The sequence below is a fragment of the Macaca fascicularis genome, chromosome 2, assembly GCF_037993035.2.
Source record: "Macaca fascicularis isolate 582-1 chromosome 2, T2T-MFA8v1.1".
Taxonomy (NCBI): domain Eukaryota; kingdom Metazoa; phylum Chordata; class Mammalia; order Primates; family Cercopithecidae; genus Macaca; species Macaca fascicularis.
In genome coordinates, this window is record NC_088376.1 from 104,175,935 (window position 1) to 104,202,107 (window position 26,173).

The 26,173-nt window shown below is 41.8% G+C and overlaps 1 protein-coding gene across 16 annotated transcripts in view; it reads right to left on the reverse strand.

The window, feature by feature from the left end:
• Positions 1-26,173, reverse strand: part of ULK4 (unc-51 like kinase 4) — a 701,729-nt gene that overhangs the window by 82,988 nt on the left and 592,568 nt on the right. The window lies entirely within an intron of this gene.

Sequence of the window (26,173 nt, forward strand, 5' to 3'; positions counted from 1 at the left end):
TTAAGTCTGTACTGCTTTGCTTGGATGAGCAGATGGCGTGGCAGGCAATGGAAAAGTCACTTGAGATCTTTTATTTAAGAAGGTGAGTACTTATCTTTAAAATCTTTAGACAACTTTAACCAACATTTAAAGAATCTCATTTTTTTGTAATAATTTCCACTTTTATTTTAGATTCAGGGGGTATATGTGCAGGTTTGTTATGTGAACATATTGTGTGATGCTGAGTTTTGGGTTATGATTGATCCTGTCACCCAGGTAGTGAGCACAGTACCCAGTGGTTAGTTTTCTTTTCTTTTTTTTTTTTTTTTTTTTTTTTTTTTTGAGAGGGAGTCTCCTCACCCAGGCTGGAGTGCAGCGGCGCGATCTCGGCTCACTGCAAGCTCTGCCTCCTGGGTTCACGCCATTCTCCTGCCTCAGCCTCCCGAGTAGCTGGGACCACAGGCACCCGCCACCACGCCCGGCTAATTTTTTGTATTTTTAGTAGAGATAGGCTGGTCTCGATCTTCTGACCTCGTGATCCGCCCACCTCGGCCTCCCAAAGTGCTGGGATTACAGGCGTGAGCCACTGCGCCCGGCCCAGTGGTTAGTTTTCAACCCTCTTCCCTGACTCCCTTCCTTCCTCCTCTGGTAGTCCTCCATGTCTATTGTTGCCATCTTTATGTTCATGAGTACCCAATGTTTTGTTCCCACTTATAGGTGAGAACATAGGGTATTTGGTGTTCTGTTTCTGCATTTAACCGACTTTTAAAAATATTTTCTAGTCATCTCATCTGAAACAAAGAACAAATGTTTTTCCAACAAAGCTTTCCACATAGATGATCTAGAGGATGGGATAATACACTTATGGTAACTTATGCAAAGTCATGAAAAACCCCAACAACATGAGAAAGAATCTTTCTTGAAGGTTCCATCTGTATCAGAAGCAGAATAAACTGAGGATTTCATCTATAGGTATTTCAGAGTAAGCACTGAATTGGATCCTGTGGACAAATGTGGCCTAGACAGTTTCAAAATGAAAACCAATGGCCAGTGGGACCGTGGAAGTTAATATTATGACAGCAAAGCCCAACTTGGCTACCACGCGCAGCCTCAACATGCCTGTCCTCACAAAGAGGACCTGGTGCTTGGCAGTCACTGCTCATTTCTATCTGTGATTGGGATACCTTTTATATTCCTTTCAACAGTAAATTGCTGAAAAATTAGTTCTGAGAAGTTGGATACAAATCAGATTTGGGGGATTTCTACTGGGCATTGGCTTGGGGAAAGAGAACCAAAATTAGCAGATGTTTCTCACCCACCCTGGCCAGCATTACTCTTTCTTTGTCTTGGTGTCTGGTACTTTTTTAGTTCTGAAATCTTGCACTTCTTACCTAAGGGTAAGCAAGGGTAGTGCCATCTTGTGACAAGTTTCATTTTTCTTAGTCTAAAACATTTCTTTTATTCTTTTGTGATCTAGGCAAGAGTTGAACAGAGCTGTTTTACTTTTCACCTGCTTGCTATGTAGGATATATAGACAGGGTTGGGATGCTGGCTGTTGGGGATGGAAATAGTAGAAAATAAACCAATTTGGAAGCACATCAGAATCGGGGGGAACATTAAGAATTCAGAATCCTAAACACCATGATTCAGTGATTCAGGTGGTCTGGACTGTGGCTCAACTGACTCCAAAGCAGCTGGGGCCATGGATTGGTACTGGGGAACTACTAATCTAGGTGAAATAGTGCCAAGTTAATAAAGCTTCCAGACTTGGTTTTCTCATTTTAATAAAGCATCTTATTTATTGTAAGATGTCAAGATTTTGAGAGGAGAATAAAAGTTCACAGGACAGGATAACTAAGAAACACACACAGATTCACATACACACACACACACACACACACACACACACCCCGGCAAAACTGAAGGTAGGACAAGGTCACATTTGCAGAATTGCTTCTTCCCGAATTATTTATTATGATATATGGTTGCTGTGGTGATGGGAAGAGGGCTGAACATGGAGGGCTTGTGACACGGGCTGCAAACTGGCAGGGCTTAACCTATAGAAACCTTGTTGAAATTATCTCTGTGAATTGGGTTGAGAGGCTGCCTCATCTACTTTCCATCAGAGGCCGTTGCATCTCTTCAGGTTCTATTAGTCACTCGTGTTGGTTGTTTCTATCATCCTGAGGGGATCCCAAGCCTCTGCTACAAAGAGAGAATGTTCCACCCGATATCCTAGGATCCTTCCAGCTCTAAATTTATGAACCTACATGATGACTCTGGAGGATTTTTTTATGGGCTATTTTTCTGCACAGGGCTTGTGGGAAAAAAATTGGTACACACACTTTAAAGCATGCCCATAAATATATATAAAAAGTGAGCCACAGGAAGCGACACTCTGGTGTGGCCTGTGCAGGTACTCCTCTCTGCTGGAGCCTGCTGCGTCTCCTCCTCCACTTCCAGGGCTCTCCAAATGGGGCAGCGGGAAGTCCACTTGTGAGGCGACATACCATTAAAACAAAGAGTTTTAGGTCTTTGAAGTGTACTGCCTAAAGAAACATGTCTGAGATGCATATTTTAATACATGAAAACATATTTGAACATTTGTGGAAAAGAATTAACCACAAATAGCAAAGTAAGTTTCATGTTTAATTAACTTCTGTTTTAATTAATCCTTTGAAGAAGTAGAGATAAGGAAAACTCAAAGAGGAAAGGAAGAAGTGAACAGGGTAGAAGCTGCCCCCAATGTCATAGCTAGAGGGGAAGGGACTGCCAAAATGATGCCCATTTACCAGGGATGATAATTTAAGGCAGGATAAAAACATATGGAGTTGAGGATGAAAGAGAGAAAGATCAACAAAAGTAAACTGCTATTTACACAAATAAGAAAAACAAAACTTTGACAATTCTACACTAATTTTTTAAAGGTGTTTTTAGTAATGACACACAATTCCTTCTTTATAATAGTGTTCTTTGCAAGACAAGTAGAATGGATAATTAAGTCATGAACCAATAGTATTAAGTATCCTCATTAACAGTGAAGGTTTAAATTAGCTTAATTTAAATGAGGCACTGAGCACAGGTCATTTAATGCTGGTTAACTTCACAGTAAAGATGATCTGCTCCTTGTAAAGAATCACATTTCATGGCCTGGAATTTAAAGACTGATGACAGAAATCATCAGCAGCTTAGAATCTCTATTTTCATGTATTTAATAAGTTCCTAACTATTTACGTAAGAATAACTCCATCTTCATATTATCATCAAGTTTAATGGGGTTGGAAATTGGTAAAATATATCTTGGTGGTAACTTATGTTTCTTGGGAACACACTAAGAAATGGAGAAATAGTGAGATAAAGACTTTTTCCCCTTGTAAAAACATCACAATCACTGATGACACAAGATATAAAAAAATTATGGCCTGTGATGTGTGTAAACAGCTATTTTGTTGAAGAACACTGCCTGATGCTAACCTATCCCATGGAAATTGGTAACTACAAAACAGCTGTGTCCTAGAGGCATAAAAAATTTATAGGAGTTAGATGTCAGCAGCATGAGGGCAAAAAAAAAAAAAAAATGTTCTTGGTTTCTGAATATCACCAAAATTCTCATCTCAAATTATTTATTATTTTAGATATTTAAAAGTATATACCCCAAGCCTCTAAGGGAATATGTAAAGGTGGAAAGGAATACATCAACATGAGGTAACCCAAATACAAATGCTCTACATTCTTTTAAAGAAATAGTTAACCTGTGAAAAACAGGAAAAACTGTGCCACAGCCACAAGCCTGTCCTAGACCAAGGCTTTCTGAAAAATATAGGGATATACAGAGGAAGGAAGGAAGGAAGGAAGGAAGGAAGGAAGGAAGGAAGGAAGAAGCTATGACAGCTGAATGCATATGTGATCTTTGCCATGAAGAACTGTGGTAAGCCTGTCCTTGACCTAAACTTACTCCACTCTGGAGACCAGGCTAGGCCAGGAGGGTAAGTGAGAAAATGAGGGCTTAACTCACCATCCCCAGCAACATGTCTGGACTCCCCAACAGGACCCCAGTTCTGCTACCAGGAAAACCATCACAACAATGAAACTATCTCTGGAGAAAAACACTTTCTGTACAAATCAATTAGCAGGAGCTCTGGGAAAATAACATGCAGCAAAGTGTCCTCTATAATCAGTTTAAAGCTTATAAGGAAATGTATCCGCAAATGATGGAGGGAGAACTTCAAGCTCCCTCTGAAACACTCTTCAATGTTACTGGGGTCCAGATTAGGGAAGAAAAAGTGTGTCAGAGGAAGGTCCTATGGACTTCTATTCTGTGTCACTTCTTCTGGACAAGCACAGAAGTCTACTTCTCCTCACCGACTCCCAGGGAGGAGTCAACACACACCTTATGGCATAAGGTGAGTACTTGCTGGTACAGGCAGGCCTGGGGCTGATTCAAAGGCGCAGAAGGAGAAACAACATCTGAAACTCTTATTTTACCCCAAAGCTCATGCCCACCTCCTTTACAAATGCCCGTGGTGTGTGTCTTTGGCCATACCACTAACTCCCTTGGGTAGGTCTCCAGCATTTCCACCCACAAAGCCTGGGATTGGATGATACCTGGAAGGACTGGGTCTCCTGGGCAGTCTGGAAGACTGGCGGTTCAAGTGAATGCTCGCTGTGTATCTGGAGCATATGGGATGCACTGATCAGGAAGCTGTGTGATTATAGCCCATTGTCAGTAACATGGAGGAGCCTAGCCAATCTGGAACCCAGCTCTTTCATCTGTAAAACCAGGGGGATATACTGCAGCTGTGAACCATTCTAAGGATGCTGATGACACTAACTTGATATGAGAAATGCTGTGCAGGTCACATTTTCTCAAATGTCATCTTACTGGATTGTCCCAAAAATACCTCTACTTGGGTCTTAGCTCCATTTTCTAGATGGGGAAACTGAAGCTCAGAAAGAATACATGCCACATCGTGAATCAACAGCAAATTCAGGTCTCAGATTCAGGTCTTATGATTTGAGGTCCTATGTTCTTCAAATTATGATGATTCCATTTTATATTGAATTTTATATTTCTGGCTACAAAGTATTACTTTATAATATATATTTATATAAAAATAATAAGTTTGATAATTTTGGTAAATTAAAATTGACATTGATTTGAAAGACTCCCTGTATGAGGTTGGGATGAGAGAGGAGTGCAGGAATAAGAACTGTCATCTCTGTCATTGCTGCTGTCTGGAAGGACCTGTGTAAGGGCGAGGCCTCCTCACCTCCTCTGTTCTGAGGGGTGAGGATGAAGGGAGGGGGATGACTGGCCGCTGACGGGCCCACCAACACCAACTACATGTGCTAGGATAGGGAAGACAGGAAAAACACATGCATGTGCGGACGTGTATGCACATACCCACATACATGTGCACACAAATGCAAGCACATGCATGCACATATACCGAATTCTGAGGCTTGGGGCCCACCAACTAAAATTTCACAGAACTTTAGAATTTATTATGCACCCTTCACACAATATGCTGAGGCACTGCTGTCCTCGTTTCATAAGATGGAATTTTCAAAGCCTTTTAGCAGCAGAACCTCAACCACAGACAGAAAATCCAAATTTGATTCCTCTCCCACTGCATGGGCCCTAAATTCAGCCCTCTAGGTTTCCTGTCCTAATAGGAATCCCGGAATCTCAGGCTGCTCTAGGTATGGCAGCCCTTGAAGTTCTGCATCAGGGGATAGGCTGGTATCCACAGACAGACGGACACTGAAAGCCTTTCTGTCTAGCCTCGTCTCTGAAAACCAGAGGGAAAGATGATGAGAGCTAATCAAGTTCCCATGGCCTCATATCCTCTCTTCTCTCAAAAGCAGAGAGTTTTCTCAAATGGAACAAAGCAATTTCTTTGCCAAGAAAGCTTTTATGTTCACCTTCAAAATAGCATTTCTGCTTTGCAAAGAAAGCCTTTCGGAGGAACAACTTCTTTGAAAGGAAATAAATAAGAAGAGAGAAAGTGCCCGCAGCTCCAATTTTTCTCCAATAGGATTGTAGTGCTTTGACATAAGAGTACCTGGCAGCTGGAATTCCAGCTTCCCATTCCCCTCTGTGAAACAGGCATGAGGAGGCTGCTGAAGATGGGGCAGGACAGCCCCTGGAGACTATCTCTTCTGTGTGATCGAGCCCTCGACATTCTAACTAAGAAAAGGGAGAAACCACTGCAGCAGTCCCAGGCTTTATACAGGAATTCTCAGATGCTGGAGCAAACAAACAAACATTAATTTCTGAATTAGGTGCGTTCCTTAGCCAGCCTTACCCATGAGTGGCTCTCTTAATCTGAACACTTTCCTCACAAGCCTTTCTACAAATTTCCTCTATTGTTAACCCCTCTGCTTTAAAATTCCTAATATGAGGTGATGGAATAAAAGCCATTATTTTAAAAATCCCATTTGCCTGGACATAATTTATCAGGAAGCTCTCCAGTCGCTAGTTAGAGTCCAGGGAAAAGATCCAGTGAACTTTGGAGGGTACAGCAGTGTGTTAGCTAGGGTTCTTCAGAGAAAACTAGTAGGATAATGTGCACATATATATGTATGTGTGTGTGTGTATAATATATATATATCGTATAATATATAAAAAACACATATCTAATTATATATTATATTATATATGATATATATGAGATATACATATCAGATGTTATAGATTCCAGTAAGATCCTGAAGGCCTGAGAACCAGGAATGCCAAGGGCAGAAGATCAAGGGCAGACTGTTATCCCAGCACAAGCAGTCAGGTAAAGAGAGTGAATCCTCCCTTCTTCCACCTTTTTGTTCTATTCAGGCCCTCAATGGATTTTTGATGCCCACCTGCTCTGGGGAGGGCCACTTGCTTTACTCAGTCTACCAATTCAATGCTCATCTCTTCCAGAAACACCCTTACACATACGCCCAGAAATCATGTTTAATCAGCTATCTGGGCATCTCCCAGCCCTGTCAGGTTGACACATAATTTAGCTACCACAAGCAGAAAGATGGGGCATGCAGCTGTGGGCAGGTGCCAGGGTGAGGCTCTAGTGGACATTGCCAGGGCTTTCCCCAATCCCCTGGGTCTTTTTTCTGTTCTTCACCCCTGTCCATGGGCCTGCACCAGCAGCTTGTGGCAGGACTGTGCTCGGTCTACCGGTTGCTCTGTCTGCACTCCCAGAGAGCTGCCACTACCTGGGGATTTACATCCCACACAATGGCCCTTGCCAATGACTGACTTGAGTGTCATGTGAAAAGCCCAGGACCCTGGCCTCAAGTGGTACAAATTCTAAGGATGAATCCAGCACTCCCTGTGGAATCAGGATGAAGCCACCATTAGCATATCCCTGCTGGGCTCCCACTGTGCTCGGTTTCCTCCCTTCCCCTGCTTCTCCCACCCCATTACAGGTTTCTCCTGGGAGCACTTCCTCAATATACAACTTACTCCCAAATCCTCATCTCAGAGTTGGCTTGTGAAGGACCGTAAGACAGAGTTCCTCGCTGGTGAGGGCCAGGTGGAACGGGGCTTTTCTGATGAGGCAGGAACAAAGCAATCTCATCTGCTTTTCAATTTTTTGCTTTGGGCCACTCTTATACAGTAAAGGTGGGAATTATATTTTAGAATTTCGAATTCTCCATGCAGCTAGAGGAAAAACATCCCTTTCTAGAGACAGCAGCTTTGCTTACCAGCATATTTAATCATATTCATAGCCCAAGACCCATCTATTACTGTTGCCTCACACTGTGGGCAGTAGGTATGGTAATGTCTGCTGTTTTCCTCAACAGTGATTAATATTATTTGCATAAATTTGTAGAGGCGCTTATTACAAAGAAATAAAGTATCCACCTAAGCACTGCATGAAAATCAGCATAATATTAACCAAAAGAGGAAATTAAAAAGGAAAATGTCACCAGAAATTTTAGCTTATCAATCTTCATTCTTCCCCTTTAACACTGTTTCCACTGCTGCTTATATCACATTTGCATAATTAAATTGCTGGAAGCATGTGTTTTAATTTGGATGGAAAGTATATATTATTTCTACTGTGTAAAAATTATTTGATGTTTGATTGGGTTTTTAATGCTCACTCTTCAAATTACTGAAGAGAGCAAAATAGTTTTATTTTTGTCCTTTTTTCCCCCAACCTATTTGACCAAGAGGTGTTCAGATATTGTTAGAAGGTAACAAGTACAAAATTAAGGCCAAACTAATGCAAATACAGGCCTCTAGGAGAGAAGGTGGGAAGCGGGAGGGAGGTGCCCAGGCAAGGTTATCCATGGTTCTGGGGTCTTGTTTTGGCTTTGCCATGCATTGGCTATGTGACCTTGGGTGGGGGTCATTTCTCTTTTGCATTCATTCATTTGTTCATTTGAGAAACATCTGCTCATGTCTACTCTGGGTCAAAAAGGAATTAACTAGATCAGCACTGTCTAATATAGTAGTTACTAGTCACATGTAGCTATTTAAATTTAAGTAAAAATTGATAAAAATTAAAATCCAGTTCCTCAACAGTATGAGACACATCTGGAGTGCTCAATAGCCATTTATGGCCAGGAGCTACTATAATGGACAGGACAGATATGTACATTTTCATCACTGTAGAAAGTTCTGGACAGTACTGAACTGGATGATCTCTAAAGGTTCTTTCATCTGATGTGCTATGATTTGAAATGATGTGAAAATAAGCCCAGGTTCATAATGGTAACCACTCTCAGTGTTAAGCTGAAGTTTCTGTCACTTTATAAACATTCTCTGACATTCTGTGGGAATCTTACATGGAAATGGATGGGGTTGGGGTGGACACACAGGGGATAAAGGAACGAAGTGTCCGGCTGAAGAGACAAACATATGTACAAACAGGACGTCTGAGGATGGGGGCAAGAGAATGATTCCTAAGCTGGATATACAGCCATCTTCCTCAAATTTCCAAATGGAAGTCCAGCTGTGTGCCATCTCACAGCTGGGAGCATCTCAGGCCAGTGACATAACTGGTATTCCACCTTGATTAAGAGGCTACAATGTTCTCCAATGTGTGAGTTCATAATTGTCCACTAAGCACTGCAGCTATACCATCAAGATGTTAAGACTCTTGCTGTTCATGTTTCAGAATAAACAGCAAGGGAGGAACACACAGATTGATTTACCTTATATAGCCAGGCCCTGTGATGGTATGATAGTTTATATTATTCTCCAACAAATATTCACTTTGGCTTGACCATGTGACTTTTTACTTCAGGGTGGATAAAGATACTTCCTACCTCCTTGATTTTACACTTGACCATGAGACTTGATGTAGCTAATGGGATGTTAGCAGATACAGTGGCAGCAGAGGCTTGGAGTGTATTCAAAGGGTTGGGTTTGGACTTTTGTGCTTCCGCTGCAGCTTTGAAAAGATCTTGCCCTGACTGGCCCACTGGTCTTGAATGATGGAGTAGTGCTAAATCCAACCTGTGGGCTGGTAGGATGCAGCCAACCTATAAAGGTAAAGACCAAGGAAAAAGAACAAGAGAAATGAAGGGCTGGGGGCTGCAGCCTGTAATCAAGAAACCAGGGCAAGTGGCTTGATGGCAGCCACATTTGGTCCTACAGGCTCCAAATCAGAAGGCCCTGCTAAACATCCCCACAGAGACCCCATTCCTACAGCTTACTTTCCTATGAAGGGTGATATTCACCCCTCAGAGAAGCAAGACAAATAGTCAGATGAATGGCAACAGAATTTAGAATTTCTAATATTAAGAAATGAAATGCAACATGAAGCATCTATAAAATGGTCTCATGAAGTCAAAAAGGAGCTTCCTGAACTACTTATAAACAAATTTTACTGTATTAAAAGCCAACGCAGCACATTTCAGCAGATGAATCAATTGAACTGATTTGGGGATGAAAAAATTTTAAATATAGTTTATAATAAGATGCATATAGGTTATGATTTTGGGTGAAAAAATTTTAAATATAGTTTATGATAAAAAGTGGAATAAACAGCCATAATGGTTTAATAAGTTTCCCTCACTCCTTTTAAGTTCTTGGCTGGTGTTGAGTACAGAAGCATATGGGGAGAGTAAATTAATGAGCTGAGGGTTTGGAATTAAACTACTCTATGAGTTTTCATGCATAGCAACAGGAAAGCACACCCAGTCACATCAGAAACGCACAGCCATGAGCCACTGCACATTTTCTGGAGAGAGATCAGAATGGAGAGGAAACGGGCTGCCTGGGAGGCTAACAGACTTGCACTACAATCTAAGGCTTCCATCTCGACACTGAGCCCAAAGTTTCTAATCTATTTTTCTTGTCTATGTTACAATCAAAGCTGATTTAGAGGCCTTTCATAATTAGGGTGTTGCTACTGTTATTAGAACTAAAGTCATATAGGAAATACACAAGCAGCTACTGCCTAAATAGACCAATAACGAGTTCTGAAATTGAGGCTGTAATAAATAGCCTGCCAACCACAAAAAGCCCAGGACCAGACAGATTTACAGCTGAATTCTACCAGATGCAAAAGGAAGAGGTGGTACTATTTCTACTGAAACTATTCCAAAAAATTGAAAAGGACAGACTCCTCCCTAACTCATTCTATGAGGCCAGCATCATCCTGATGCCAAAACCTGGCAGAGAGACACAACACAAAAAGAAAACTTTAGGACAATATCCCTGATGAACATTGATGTAAAAATCCTCAATAAAATACTGGCAAACCAAACCCAGCAGCACATCAAACAGCTTATCCACCACGATCAAGTTGGCTTTATCCCCAGGAAGCAAGGTTGGTTCAACATATGCAAATTAATAAATGTGATTCATCACATAAACAGAACTAAAGACAAAAACCACATGATTATCTCAACAGATGCAGAAAAAACCTTTGATTAAATTAAACATCCCTTCATGTTAACAACTCCCAATAAACTAAGTATTGAAGGAACATACCTCAAAATAATAGAAATCACATATGACAAACCCGCAGCCAATATCATACTGAATGGGCAAAAGCTGAAACCATTCCCTCAAAAACCAGCACAAGATAAGGATGCCCTCTCTCACCACTCCTATTCAAGATAGTATTGGAAGTTTTGGCCAGGGCAATCAGGCAAGAGAAGAAAATAAACAGTATTCAAATAGGAAGAGAGAAAGTCAAACTATCTTTGTTCACAGAAGACATGATCCTATATCTAGAAAATGCCATCGTCTCAGCCCAAAAACGTCTTTTTTTTTTTTTTTTCTTTTTTTTTTTTTGAGATGGAATCTTGCTCTGTCGCCCAGGCTGGAGTGCAGTGGCACAATCTTGGCTCACTGCAACCTCTGCCTCCTGGGTTCCAGTGATTCTCCTGCCTCAGTCTCCTGAGTAGCTGAGATTACAGGTGCACACCACCACGCCTGGCTAATTTTTGTATTTTTAGTAGAGACAGGGTTTCGCCATGTTGGCCAGGCTGGTCTTGAACTCCTGACCTCAGGCAATCCGCCCGCCTCAGCCTCCCAAAGTGCTGGGATTACAGATGTGAGCCACCATGCCTGGCCAAATGATACTCCCAAAAACCTTCTTAAGTTGATAAGCAACTTCAGCAAAATCTCCAGATACAAAATCAATGTACAAAAATCGCTAGTATTCCTATACACCAACAACAGGCAAGCCAAGAGCCAAATCATGAGTAAACTCCCATTCACAATGCTACAAAAAGAATAAAATACCCAGGAATACAGCTAACAAGGGAAGTGAAGAACCTCTTCAAGGAGAACTAAAAACCACTGCTCAAATAAATCAATGAGGACATGAACGAATGAAGAAGCATTCCATGCTCAAGTATAGGAAGAATCAATGTTGTGAAAATGGCCATACTCAATGCAATTTCCATTAAATTACCAATGACATTCTTCACAGAATTAGAAGTAACTATTTTAAAATTCAAATGGGACCAAAAAGAACCCAAATAGCCAAGACAATACTAAACCAAAAGAACAAAGCTAGAGGCATCATGCTACCTGACTTCAAACTACACTACAAGGCTGCAGTAACAAAAACAGTGTGGTACTGGTACAAGAACAGATATAGACCAATGGAACAGAATAGAGAACTCAGAAATACGACCACACACCTACAACCATTTGATCTTTGACAAATCTGACAAAAACAAGCAGTGGGGAAAGGATTTCCTATTTAATAAATGGTGCTGGGAGAACTGGCTAGCTACATATGCAGAAAATTAAAACTGGACCTTTTCCTTACACCATATACAAAAATTAACTCAAGATGGATTAAAGACTTAAATGTAAAACCCAAAACTATAAAAACCTTAGAAGAAAATCTAGGCAATACTATGTGGACATAGGCATGGGCAAAGATTTCATCATGAAAACACCAAAAGCAATTGCAACAAAAGCAAAAATTGCCTGGGTGTAGTGGCTCACACCTGTAATCCCAGCACTTTGGAAGGCTGAGGGGGGCAGATCACTTGAGGCCAGGAGTTCGAGACCAGCCTGGCCAAAATGGTGAAACTGTGTCTCTACTAAAAGTACAAAAAATTAGGCAGGTATGGTGGCACACACCTGCAGTCGCAGCTGAGGCATGAGAAATGCTTAAACCTGGGGGGTGAAGGTTGTAGTGAGCCGAGATCATGATATTGCAGTCCATCCTGGGTAACAGAGCAAGACTCTATCTCAAAAAAAAAAAAAAAAAAAAATTGATAAATGGGATCTAATTAAAAAGCTTCTGTACAATAAAAGAAACTATAATCAGAGTAAACTGACAACCTACAGAATGGGAAAAATTTTTTTCAATCTATCCATCTGACAAAGGGCTAATATCCAGAGTCTACAAGGAATTTAAGTTTACAAGAAAAAAAACAACTGCATTAAAAAGTGGGCAAAGGACAAGAACAGACACTTTTCAAAAGAACACATACATGCAGCCAAAGAATATGGAAAAAAAAGCCCAACATCATTGATCATTAGAGAAATACAAATCAAAACCACGAGACACCATCTCATGCCAGTCAGAATGGCTATTATTAAAAAGTCAAAAAATAACAGATGCTGATGAGATTGCAGAGAAAAAGGAACACTTTGACACTGTTGGTGGGAGTGTAATTTAGTTCAACCATTGTGGATGACAGCATGGCAATTCCTCAAAGACCTAGAGGCAGAAATACCATTTGACCCAGCAATCCCATTACTGGATATATACCCAAAGGAATATAAATATTCTGTTATAAAGATACATGCATGTGTATGTTCATTGCAGCATATTCATAATAGCAAAGACATGGAATTAACCTAAATATTCATCAATGATAGACTGGATAAAGAAAATGTGGTACATATAAACAATGGAATACTATGCAGCCATAAAAAAGAATGAGATCATGTCCTTTGCAAGGACATGGATGGAGTTGGAAGCCATTATCCTCAGAAAACTAATGCAGGAAGAGAAAACTAAACACCGCATGTTCTTTCTTATAAGTGGGAGCCAAATTATGAGAACATATAGACACATAGTGGGGAACCACACACAGTGGGGCCTGTTAGAGGTTGTGGGTGGGGAGAAGGACAGCATCAGGAAGAATAGCTAATGGATGCTGGGCTTAATACCTTGGTGACAAGATGATCCATTCAGCAAACCACCATGGCACATGTTTACCTATGTAAAAAAACCTATACACCCTGCACATGTACACATGAAAATACAAGTTGAAGAAAAGTAAAATCAATTTAAAGACATACATAATGAAGTCATGAATGCTACAATGGGAGTATCACAGACATTATCTGCCCCCAGTGGGTAAAGGCTATAAACCAAGACTTGCATACAGAGCAGGAATTTGTAGGGGGGAGGTGAGGACAGGGGGTGGTGTTGGGAGATAACGCTGTTTTAGGCAGAGGGAAGAGGCAAAAGGTACAGCCAAGCAGGAAGACTGATAGGGGCAGAACAAGTGGGTGCAGAGTATAAGGACAGGATGCGTGAGAGGCAACAACAGAGAGACAAGCAGAAGTCAAGAAGGACTTCATCAGCCACACTCAAGACTCCCGGCTTCATCTGAGAGCAGGCGGAACCCACTGGTTGGGCTTTAAGCGAGGCAGTACGGAGCTTTCATGAGGTACTCAGTAAACGTTGACTGAGCGGTTCACCTGGTGCACTGAGAATGTGGCAAACGCTCTATGGGGCTGTCTTTTCTTCTCACCTCTTCCACGACCCACCACTCATGCTGCATCACATTGCAACATTCAGGACTTAATTTTACCTGCTTTTTGGCAGTTCCTATTGTCTCCTTGTATTTGTCTCACAAGGAACCCTAGGTTTTCTCTTCAATAATATCAATGCTATCCTTTTTGGCATACTGCCATTCTTGCTTTCCCTTCTCTGCAGAAAGTGAGCTCGGCACTGGCTCAGTGCTCCCACCAGTGCCCAGACTGGAATGCCTGGAGGGCAAGAGGTAAGTCAGACCAAGGCAGGTATGAGGAGGAAGTGACAGAGGGAGGGAGGCTGAAAGGGGTATGGAGAAAGAATTCTGCCATTTAATTCTTTTAGACTTAGTTTAGTATTTTCAAGTTTTTGGTTTATGTTCATTTTCATTGGGAACTACTTTTCATAATAATTGCACAATCAATAAGACATACATTTGTGTGCTGTGGAACATAAGTCTGAAGTAAAAGTAATTGAAAAAGAAGACAGCAGAGATATTCTATCTTTGAGCTCTCTTTTTCTGAAATAATTCCTTTAAAAATCACTTTCCAAGTATTCTTAAGTATAAAGCATTTAACAAGACAAGAGTATGAGTCAGTCATTTGGATTTGAGTCAGTCACATATAGACTCAGTGCTTTTGCTGATGAGCTTCAAACTTTTCTAATGGCTTAAAAATAATCTACAATACATGGAGTCATTACTCAGGATTTATCTTCAAAGAACTCCAATTACAGAAGTTAGTCACTGGAATCCCCCTTTTTAGACACAGGAACAAATATTCTGGAAAAAAAACCCCACATAGGATTCACAAGTAAAGATTTATACCTTTTTCTGAATAAAGCAGGCACTAAATAAAAGTGCCGTCACTGCAGCTCTAGCTGAGTTCAAAGGCGCATTGCAGCAGCTTTAAAGTTTATTCCAATAATCAACTCAGTCCAAAGTTAGGCATGTGCTAACTAGACTTGTCATGTGTATATTGCTTTTAAGTCTTTAGCATGCAAAATGTCTCTTCATTTTTGGAAAAAACTCATAAAATAAAGAATTCTTATGTTGGAAATTAAGTTCATAGTCTAAAAAGCAAAACCAGACAGGCTACAGCATTCCAGCAAGTAAACAAGACAGATGTTTTGTGTTCCAGCTCTCAAAAATCATGAGAGAGTCAAGATTCTCCCAGATTAGGTTCAGATTTGTCTTGCCAACTTCATTTCTTCCTCCTCTTCCCTTTCATGCATGCAACACCCTATCTAACACTTCCTTTCCACTCTTATATATATATGGTTCTCCCTTTCCTGCCTCCATACTTATGCTCACGTGGTTCCTCACATCTGGAATGCTCTTCCTGCCACATCTGCATGACCAAATCATGCACACGTTTGCAAACCCATGTCGGATACCACTTTCTCTAAGGAACTCACCAGAGTGTCTCCAGACAAGAGGAGTCTCTCCTTCTGTGCATGGGCTACTTCTTATCCCACATCATGTCATCTACTCTGGGCCCACTGAGGGCAGGGTATCCCTTAATATTGCATGAGCAATAAGGTATTAGGAAGATATAAGCAGGCAGATTTCCTGATTTAATAAGCTTAAGCTTAAAAAGTACATGGACCACTGGGCACATGGCTCATGCCTGTAATCCCAGCACCTTGGGAGCCTGAGGCAGGTGGATCACCTGAGGTCAGGTGTTCGAGACCATCCTGGCCAATATGGTGAAACCCCCATCTCTACTAAAAATACAAAAATTAGGCAGGTATGGTGGCATGCATCTGTAGTCCCAGGGGCTTGGGAGGCTGAGGCAGGAGAATCGCTTGAACCTGGGGGGTGGAGGTTGCAGTGAACTGAGATTGCGCCATTGCACTCCAGCCTAGGCAAAAAAGTAAGACTCTCGTCTCCAAAACAAAACAAAACAAAACTACATGGACCAAGAGGTGGCAAAAAGAAGAATAAGATTTCAAATGTGAAAGGATGAAGTTTTCACAGAGGTGTAGCATTCACCTCCAGCAAATACAATTCAGCATTTCTGGGTGTCTAGGACAAGGTGTACTAGAGAACGGGGTAAAGGCTGTCATTTAGTGTGTGCCCACCAAGGGCAGAGTTTGTGCAAGGGCTTTATTGACACTGATTTCTTTCTCAAAACAACGCTAGAATGTCCCTATGATTATCCTGGCTTTACAGAGGAGGGATGGGGGCCAGAGAGGATGAGTGAGCTCAGAGAGGCTCAAACAGCTAAAAATTCTTCTGCCTCCAAAGTCCCACACGCTTTATGCTGCCTAAGAACTTTCCAAGAGAGATAAATAAAACCGAGTACATACACTAAACCCCAGTAAACGTGAGTAAATGTAAGACTTCTTTGAGTACAGTTAGTTTTATAGCAGGGAAAATCAAAAGAGGTTGACAGAAGTCCTTTATATCTGCATAACGCATCATCCTCCAAGGAACTTCCATATTTATGAATTTACAGACATATCAGATTTGACATAATCTGATTTAGTAAAAAATGAACAAACAGGGTTTGGCTGCACCTCGCCAGAGTGGGTCAGGATCCTTAGTTCTTAGCCTTCTGGGAGACTCAGAAAGCCCAGAGACTCCAGAGAAGTGAATGTCTTCTGTAATGTCACTTAGAACCAGGTCTCCAAGGGACCCAAGGAACCAAAGCATCCTTATAAAGCTGTGGGTTAAGTGGTTTATTCTTCCCCAAGTCAGCCTCTGAGACACTGGTTCAAACAGAAATGGGTTAGGTGAAGCCCTCCAGTCTGAAGTGATGCATTCTGAGCACACCTGGAAGACCAGAGGATCTCTAGGCTTGGGTCATACTAAAGGTCACATAAGGTAGAAGGCTGAACTCCTACTGAATTCACCATATGCCCCCATTCCCAGTTTATCATTCATAGTGCTGACTTTTCTCACATCACCAATAATCCATCTATCCTTCCATTCATATCTCGCATAACTCCTGGAAGGCAGTCATAGACTCCTGTGATTTGACCAGTAATAGACTCTTGTGATTCAGCATTTCCTGAATAACACATGCTCAGAAACAGCAGGTTTCTAGGGACATCCTTAAGGAAATCTGACAACCTAGGTTGGTTCAGGAGAGCTGGCCTCTAGGTCCATTTGACTTGGAATGACATAAGCCAAACTTCTCTACCCGCTAGTCCTATGCCTGAGTCTTCCTCAGGGACCAGCATAAAACTATTCCATGCACCAATACTCAACATTTTACGGGCAGACACATGGCAGGCACCTTTAGGAGTACAAATGGTAGCAGAACTGCTACTAGTAGTCATAATAAAAAACAGTTTCTAAATCATTGTCCCTCTTGTAGAACTGAACTCCAGAAAAGGCAAAGTAGGGCAAAAATAGTGTCTTTTCCACCCTCAGTCCATTTGTCAAATATAAACATAAAATTCTGATTTCCCCTTGGGGTTCTTGCCACACATACAAGGCATGTAAGTTCCTCTTTGGAGGGGTCTTGCTATATGAAATGCAGAATCCAAGGTATTTTATTCCTACTTTCAATGAAATAACTTAATTTTTATATAGATAATTTTTCCCCTGTAAAGGAAATATCACCATAGCACCACTATGAAGGCCGCACACATCTTTCTGAAAAATAAGATGATTATTTTGTCCATCTTGCCATTATTAATACGAATATAAATTCTCTGTGCTATTTCATTGGCATATTTTCCAGACTCAGAGTATATATTCTATAATTTAATACTACATTATGAAAAATGTGATTTGTGAAACTCATTTATTCACAAACAGACCTTTCCATATTTTATGTAAACTTGCTATTCGTTATATTTAACATTCTCATATTTAACCTAAGAAGATAATAAAAGTGTAAGTTGAAAAAATAGTCTTATAAAATCCTAACTTAACTGTCTCTGTCTTCTCAGCAGAGGGGCAGCATGTTCTTGATCTTTTGCTTTTGCTTTTGTTCTTGTTGCATTTTGAGTCATGAGCCTTTTTAAGAGTAGGACAAAAGTTATGGATCCCTTCTCCAGAAAAACATACACAAATAGAAACACAAGGTTTTCATATAACTAATTTTATTTCATTGGAAGTTTATTACCTTAACATAAACAGAAATAATCTTTATAAAGAATATCTTTTGCTATCTTTTTAATGTTTATTATGCATGTAAACCAAAAAGTAATGCTGCTTTAAAAAAACTACAATTTGAGGGCTTGCCTTAGAAGATGAAATTGTGGTTTACTGTTTGACAGCCAGGGGTGTGTGGGTGTGTTTTAATAATAACCAAAGCTACTTGTATCCAGCAACTCCAGAATCATCTAGACTTTGCAGTGAATTCACGGTTTACTCTTAACTGTCTTTCATAAGCGTCACTGTGTTTGGCAAGGTCTGACTCACTGGGGCTGCCTCTGTCAGCAGAGAAGAGATACAGAAATCCAAGTATAGGTCCTAACACAGGCACAGGAGTAGCCTTCATAGGAGTCAGCTGGTGTTGCCAGAAACGTGCAGATTTCTTTTTGGAGAGAAATTAACATGGCTTTGTTCTTCTGGAGACCAACCTTCTGGTTCTCTTCTTCCAGCACAGGGAAGTTCACAAGAAAACTGCTTCCACCAACCTCTTCTAGAATGAAAGTACAGGATGTCGCAGAAGCATCAATAAAAGGGACTATAGGACCTTGTAATAAAAGATTTCCCTCGTTCATGTGGCAGAAATTGAAACAAAACCTCTAAGCATGTCAGGTGATAAACTTCTCCCTGGCAGATTGCTCTGAGAATGGCTTTCCTTTCCACTCCACACTGGAGGACGTAGGACGGAAGATAAGTTAAGTCTTGTAAGAGCCGTTCTCTGGAAAGCCAGCAAACTTCTGGGTAGCACAGAACTTTACATTCCGCAGTATGACTTGATATATCCCTGAACAAGCTGGTGATTCAAGGCCTTGGTTCTCCTCAAAGGCAACTCACCACAGAGGGAAATACGACTTCTGTGGGATTGGTAGTGGATGGTTGAGTGTCAGAGCGTGTGAGACAGACATTAATGGTGCTTCCTTCTTCACAAAAAGTTAAACCAGGAGCTCTTTGATGGACCTGATGGACACAACCCACAGGCTGGTTTCTGAGGAATACACCAGGAATTTTACAAAAATGCTGCAGAAGGAAAGTGGCATAATGGCCAGTATCTCCAGAGTACATTTTGAAATACTGAAAATGAGAACCTCCAGGGATTCCACAGTGGTTGGTATTTGAGAGGGCACTGCTTCATCCTTTCTCTTCTCATTCAAGCTACAAATTGTAGCACTCCACCCCTGGCCTCTCCAGAATGCTCTAAGAGTCTCACTGGCTGCTTAAAGATGAGGCTTTCCCCTTGGGACGAATCCAAGTTTCTGCCTTTCCAAATGGAGCCATCTTCTCACAGAGAAGATCCATATGCCTGGTGAGTCTCCAAGCGAGATGGGAAGAAGGTGCTCCTTTTCCCATCTTGTCTGCTGTGTCCAGCATCAGACACCCAAGGGACTACTATGGTCATCCTATCCACAGGGTGGAAGATCTGACCGTCCCCCCTGTCTAGGTCACCTGCCTCTAGGACTGCATTCTCAACAGGGTGATACTGCTTCCCCAGTGGTGAAAACTGGTTCAGCAAGCGAGACTAAAGCTTACATATTACAATGGTTTGTGCCAAAGGACAATATACAAACAGACACAGTCTATATTAAAATTGCCTAGACAGAGGTAGTCAGGGAAAATAAGTCAAAAAAGGTTCCTTAGGGTGCATGTGAAAAAAAGGTTGAGCACCACTGCTATAATGTATTTGAAGGAGGGACTTGGAGTGTCTCCACCCTGTTCCTATGCTATCTGGCCATGGCCTCGTGCTCTTCACTTGGCTGCAGGCTTCCTCTGACTTGGCTCCTGGTTACCAGCTGGACTAGAGGATGACGGGTGCCCCTTCCTGCTCCTCCATAAATGCTACAACCATCATCGTAGCTACAGAGGAATGGTGAGGGCCACATACTCCTACACTGCCCTTGACAAGAGTGCCCACGGCTTTCCCTTTATCCTTAAGGCACCACTGACTAGTACTTATCACAGAATTTACTGATAGCATCAGAAGGGATTTGCAATTCATAAAAGAAAACTTAAATCTCTGCATCAAGTTCTGATGTTCTAATGGAGGAATTAGCCATATCCCACTGCTGGGGGCCTCCTGTCAACACACTGCTCTCCTTGTTCCCTTCATATTGCTGGGACCCCTCTCTTTCAGCTATGAGCTGCTTCTCCTCATGCTCTCAGTCCTGTCCCACGATCAGAACTCTGGTCACCAAGAAGCAGCCAAAAATAGCAAACACCATACTAACTTCTCCTCCCAGGACAGTCACCTTTTGATTTGCCCAGCAGAGCAGCTTAGATCCTCTTTGCTTAACTTCCTCCCTTGGACTATGTCACCAGCCTCATCTCTGCAGAGCTCAAAGTCCAAACAGGAGAGTGCTTGGCTTGCAGGAAGGCAGATGATTCAGAGGGCCTAACTAGGTTCTAGTTAACAGGGAAGCATGAACCTTCAAGGTCAAACAAGGCCAATTCACAAAAAAGCAGGGCACATGCATTTTTAAATCTTAAGCAAAAGAGAACAGTACCATTTTCCACCCAACTGGGTGTCAGAACAGTATCCATGGACCTGAGAATCTGCCTCTTGCTTTCGCCTCCCCAGCTTTTACTCTACTGGACTTGCTTTCAAGGCCAGCTGTATGTGGCAGCCTTCCTTTCTGGACTTGGGAAATCTAAGAAACAATTTGACTTTGGCCTATTCCAGGATACTGTCTCCTGCCTACTATGTAGAAATGTTAAGCTTGGTACCCATTGCTCCTGGGTCTCCCCATCTTAGAACCTTCTCTGGAATTCAGATTTCCACAGACTCTTAGAACAAGCAGGACCTGGTTCCACTAAGCATTGACCTACCTTACTGACTACAGACCAGATTAATCTCTATTCAGAGGGCCTGTGATATAGATGCAAATTTGTATTAACATATTTTAACAATCTGGAGCAGTAGAATGTTAACATAAAGCCAATAATGACTAAAGTAGGTTGGGTGTGGTGGCTCATGCCTGTAATTTCAGCATTTTGGGAAGGAAAGGGGAGAGGATTTCTCGAGCCCCGGAGTTCAAGACCAGCCTGGGCAACACAGAGAGAGCCCATTTCTACAAAAATTTTTTTAAAAATTAGCTGAGTGTGGTAGCTCATGTCTGTATTCCCAGCTCCTTGGTAGGATGAGGCAAGAGGATCACTTGAGCCCAGGGGTTCAGGGCTACAGTCAGCTATGATTATGCCACTGCACTCCAGCCTGGGTAATGGAGCAAGACCCTTTCTCTAATAATAATAGCAATAATAATTACAATTACAATTACTATTACTACTACTACTACTACTACTACTACTACTACTACTACTGGTACTACTGCTGCTGCTGCTGCTGCAAAACAAAGAAAGGTTGCTTTACAACTTTCCTGGTCTTACTTCTATAGGGTACACCTACTATACTAGTTAAAATAATGCTAGATGAAGTAACAGATACCTCCCCATCCCTTCCTTCACCCAAATCTCAATGACTAAACACCTTGGAAGTTTATTTCTTGTTTCTTCTCATAGACAATTCAATGCAAATTACAAAGGTGGCCTACTACCTGGTGCCTCAGAGACCCATGCTCCTTCCATTATGGGGCTCCACTGTCCCATGAGGATCCCAGAGCCCTCTGCATGCAGCTGGCAAATAGGCAGAGAGAGGGCTGAGAAGGCACCACTGCCTGCCAAGGAAACTCAACCCAGAAGTCACACATATGCCCTCACACATCATTAGTGGAACCTGAATGCAAGGGAGGCTGGGATGTGCAGTCCAGTGTGAGCCACGTAAGAGGATGACCATCCTTGGTTCATTGTTGGCCACTCTGTCACTCCCTGCCTTCTCCCCTCAGTTCACAGTGGCTGAGCAGGGGCCATGCTGATATCATGAACTCATGGGGAGGGGCCTTACGAGACCATGGAGTCCAATCTGCTTTTACTGAAGTCTTGAATAACGTGGCAGGGGCTTCTTTCCCAAGTGTCACTGCTCATAATTTCCATAGATTGTATCCACTATAAATCAAGCCTCTCTGGCTGTCTCAGAGATTTCCGTGGAACCTGGTTTTCAAACAGGCTAACTCATTTATGGACACGGTTGCAGAGAGTTCTCATTAAATTACAAACATTGTATGACAACAATGTAAGGTAACACATCTCTTACCTGTTAGACTGGGGATTCTTTGAGGTAAGGACACAGTAGAGAACTCTTTATTATACTTTCTGCTCTTAAGCTGGGGACAAGCAGAAGTTTGACAGTTACAAAAGGGTCCTGGAAGATCAGGAAATGAGGTCCCACTCTGAGATGGGGCAATCAAACTCTGCTAGGTTCAGGCATGCCCACTAAAGCTGTGTTTACAAGATTATAACTTGTTTTTACAAATCTGTATTCATTACAGACACATGTAATTGCAGACGAGCACTTCTGTGCAGTCTTCTCCAAGCTGAACACTTGACCTCTGTTTTATTACAGAAATCTAGAATGGCTTGCTGACCTCACCTCTACCTGTGGATACCCCCCCCTCTAGCAATGGCTATCTTTCCCTTTTCTGAATATGTGCCTCAAAGCGCTGTGAGGTTCCTGTTCATCATTTCTAAAGGGGTTGCTCTCAGCTCTCTACCACACTGGAAAGAAGCTAGAAAACTCCTGTTTGCCAGGAAAATAACTGTGCTAAGGGTAAAGACACTACCTTTTCAAGAGTGTTTGTCTATTAAGGAGTGCTTGTACCCAAAGAAAGATCTCTAGTGGTAAAATTGTAGAAACTAATGATGACTTTCAGTGAAGACCCAAAAGACAGAGATGCTTTGAGGTGGAATGGCACGCCCATACTCTTCAATTACCTTAGAATGGTAGCTTTCCGTCCACCCACATCTAAAGATATACAATCCTGGGTTGAATCTCAGCCTCCAAACTAAAAAATACTACTGGGCTTGTCAAAAGCCCTACAAAACCTAACTTCTACTTACAGATCAATTATCGTACCCACCTTGAAGACTCGGTGATCTTTTCAAAGAGTAATTCCCTGTATGGACACATTCTTAATAGAGATTTTGGGACAGAAAGTCTTCAGGGCAGTATTCATAATCAACTTTCTTATTGTAAGAGAGCTGACTGTCAAGACTGTTGCTTGAAAAAATATTTTAGAAGGTCTCAAATCAAACTGTATAATCAGCACTCATGTTTTATGCAAATTAGAAGACATATTCTTATACTGCATCATAGGAACTAATCATCCTAGCACATCACTCAGAGAAAGCATCTGCCAACTGAAATTTAGAGCGATAATTCACAGTCCATGGAATAGTGCATCACCACAGATTAGGCTTGTTATAAATTTATAATGATTTCATATAAAAACATTACATTTTAATAGTTTGAAGAAATGACAGGGTAGGGCTGGTATAAATATTTAACTAGCACTGTCTCATATTTTACACTTTGTTTATTTCATTACTGGATATGCTAAAGTGGAAGAGCTAGCTTAAAAATGTCGTCAAATTCAAAACAGAAAACTTGAGAACAAATACTCTACGCAAACCATTTTTCTAGCCTGAAGGATATCCCATAGCCTCTTTCAGATAAGCACCTGGATATCTAACTATCACAAAATTATAACTTCTTTAAATTGTTTATCATTCTGACCTTGGTGAGATGAAATAGGTCATAGCCCATGTAATTAAATTTGTTTCCGTATTTGAGGCCACCCCAGAGAAGCCCTGGCCCCTGTGTTCTCCATGCCAACTACTCTTTGGCTCTTCTGTGACTTCACGTGCTTTTCTATAAAGGAAAGAGGATCACTCAAAACATGTTGAGTCCTATTAATATGAGATTGAGATGTGGCAGTCCTTGGGATACGCCAGACACATAGACGAGACCTGAAGCTGCCTTGCAGGAGTACATTTGATTTGTCACTGTCAGGTGTACATCATCTCTTGCTCTTTCTCTTGCTAGTCTCTCCTGTCTCTAAATTCTCAGTGACTGTTCTTCTCTAATACAATCACTCACAGAGGTCTGAGGATACGGTGGCATCCCAAATCATAGTACAGTATGATTCCCTTTTCCTTTTTTTTTTTTTTTTTGAGACGGAGTCTCACTCTGTCGTCCAGGCTGGAGTGCAGTGGCCGGATCTCAGCTCACTGCAAGCTCCACCTCCCGGATTCACGCCATTCTCCAGCCTCAGCCTCCCGAGTAGCTGGGACTACAGGCGCCCACCACCTCGCCCGGCTAGTTTTTTTTTGTATTTTTTAGTAGAGATGGGGTTTCACCGTGTTAGCCAGGATGGTCATGACTCCCTTTTCTGAGATATGTTTCTTTTTAACATTTTCACTCATTGCTGTAATGCTTTGCTTTCTCTAAAGGTTATATGTTACCTGTACAATCAGAAAATTAAAATAAAGATTTAGTTTTGCTAAGAAAATGGATGTTCTTCTGGTTAGGATGTTTCACAAGGAAGACAGAATCAGAGTGGAAGTTGAAACCAGACAAAGCCCATCAGGGCCAGGTGTCTGGAGAGCAGCTTCAAGGAAGGGAGCAGGAGTGAAGGGAAGAGGGAAGCCTGAGAAGTGGGGTGCAAGGCAGAATGAGGCCTAGCAGTTTAGGCAGCAGGTTGAAAACACCTGCTCCCCACACCTGCCCGTGACATAGGTGAAATAGAGAGGTTCAGGTCCATGCTCTGAGGAAGGCAAAAGGTGTCATAGTGAGTCACAAGCAAGAATTTGGGGTGTGGAATCTAGACTCTAAGCCCCTTCCACTTTTCAGGCATCTTCTGCAACCATTGGAGGGTGTTGGACCCCAGAGTAAAGCAGATGTTTTATTTGGAGATTAAAGGAAATAATCACCCTAGAAACTTGGAATATGTGAGGACATTTGGGTAAACATTTGATCTTTACACTAATCTATGAAGCAGATGTTATAATCTCCAGTTTTTGATAAAGAAAATAAATACTTAAGGAAGTTAAGTAACTTATCCCAGGGTTCCCAGTGTAGAGTGGAGACTTCAACCTAGACTCGACATGAAAATCTTGCCTCCTCATGAAAGATATCGTAGGGAGAATAAGTGACAGCCCAAGTCAGCAGCCTCGATCCAACTGTGAGGGTGTGTCCATGGCATGTGGGGTAGAATGCTCCCCGGAGTGCTGGGCTGGCAGGAACACCCCACAGCCTCAGAGTGGGTGGGAGCCAGAAGAAGCAATTATAGATTGCATGTGGTCTGCTTCCTGCGGTGTCAGTTTCTGAGACTGGGACACCAGGATCTCACAGCTAAACAGGGTGCAGCTGAGAGATCCCTGACATTGGAGACTGTCATCTGTGTTTGCTCATTGCCATTTGTCCCATGCCCAATGCAGAGCCTAGCACAGAGTAGGGCTCAGAACATGTTTGTCGAACACATTCATAAAATGGTAACAGCTCAGGCATAGGTATAGGTCTGCTGCTTGCCAATCTGATGCTGTCCCCTCCTGCTTATGCTGTACCTCCAAAAGGAGACATGTAGATTTGATGTAAGCTCACTTAATTCAACCTACTGTGACAGGAGTCACGGAGGATCCAAAGATGAATAAAAATATTACAACTAACACTTAGCATCTACCATGTGCTGGGCACTGCTCTAACTGCTTTTACAGAAATAACTCATCTAGTCCTCACAATAGCCTCATGTATAAAAAGAGAAAACTATTAGAAGCCCATTCTACAGATGAAGAAATTGGAGGCACAGACAGGTTAAGTAACCTATCTAAGGTCAGAGTGCTAGTAAGTGCTGGAGGCAGGTTCAAACTTGGCAACTTTGGCTCCAGAACGTGTGCTGTTCACCATTACACCAAACTGCCTCTCATGTGATCTCTAGCTATAGGGCATTGGAGGGCAAACACACCACAATGGAGTGGGCTCCACAGAACAGACTGTGGCTCAAGCCCATTC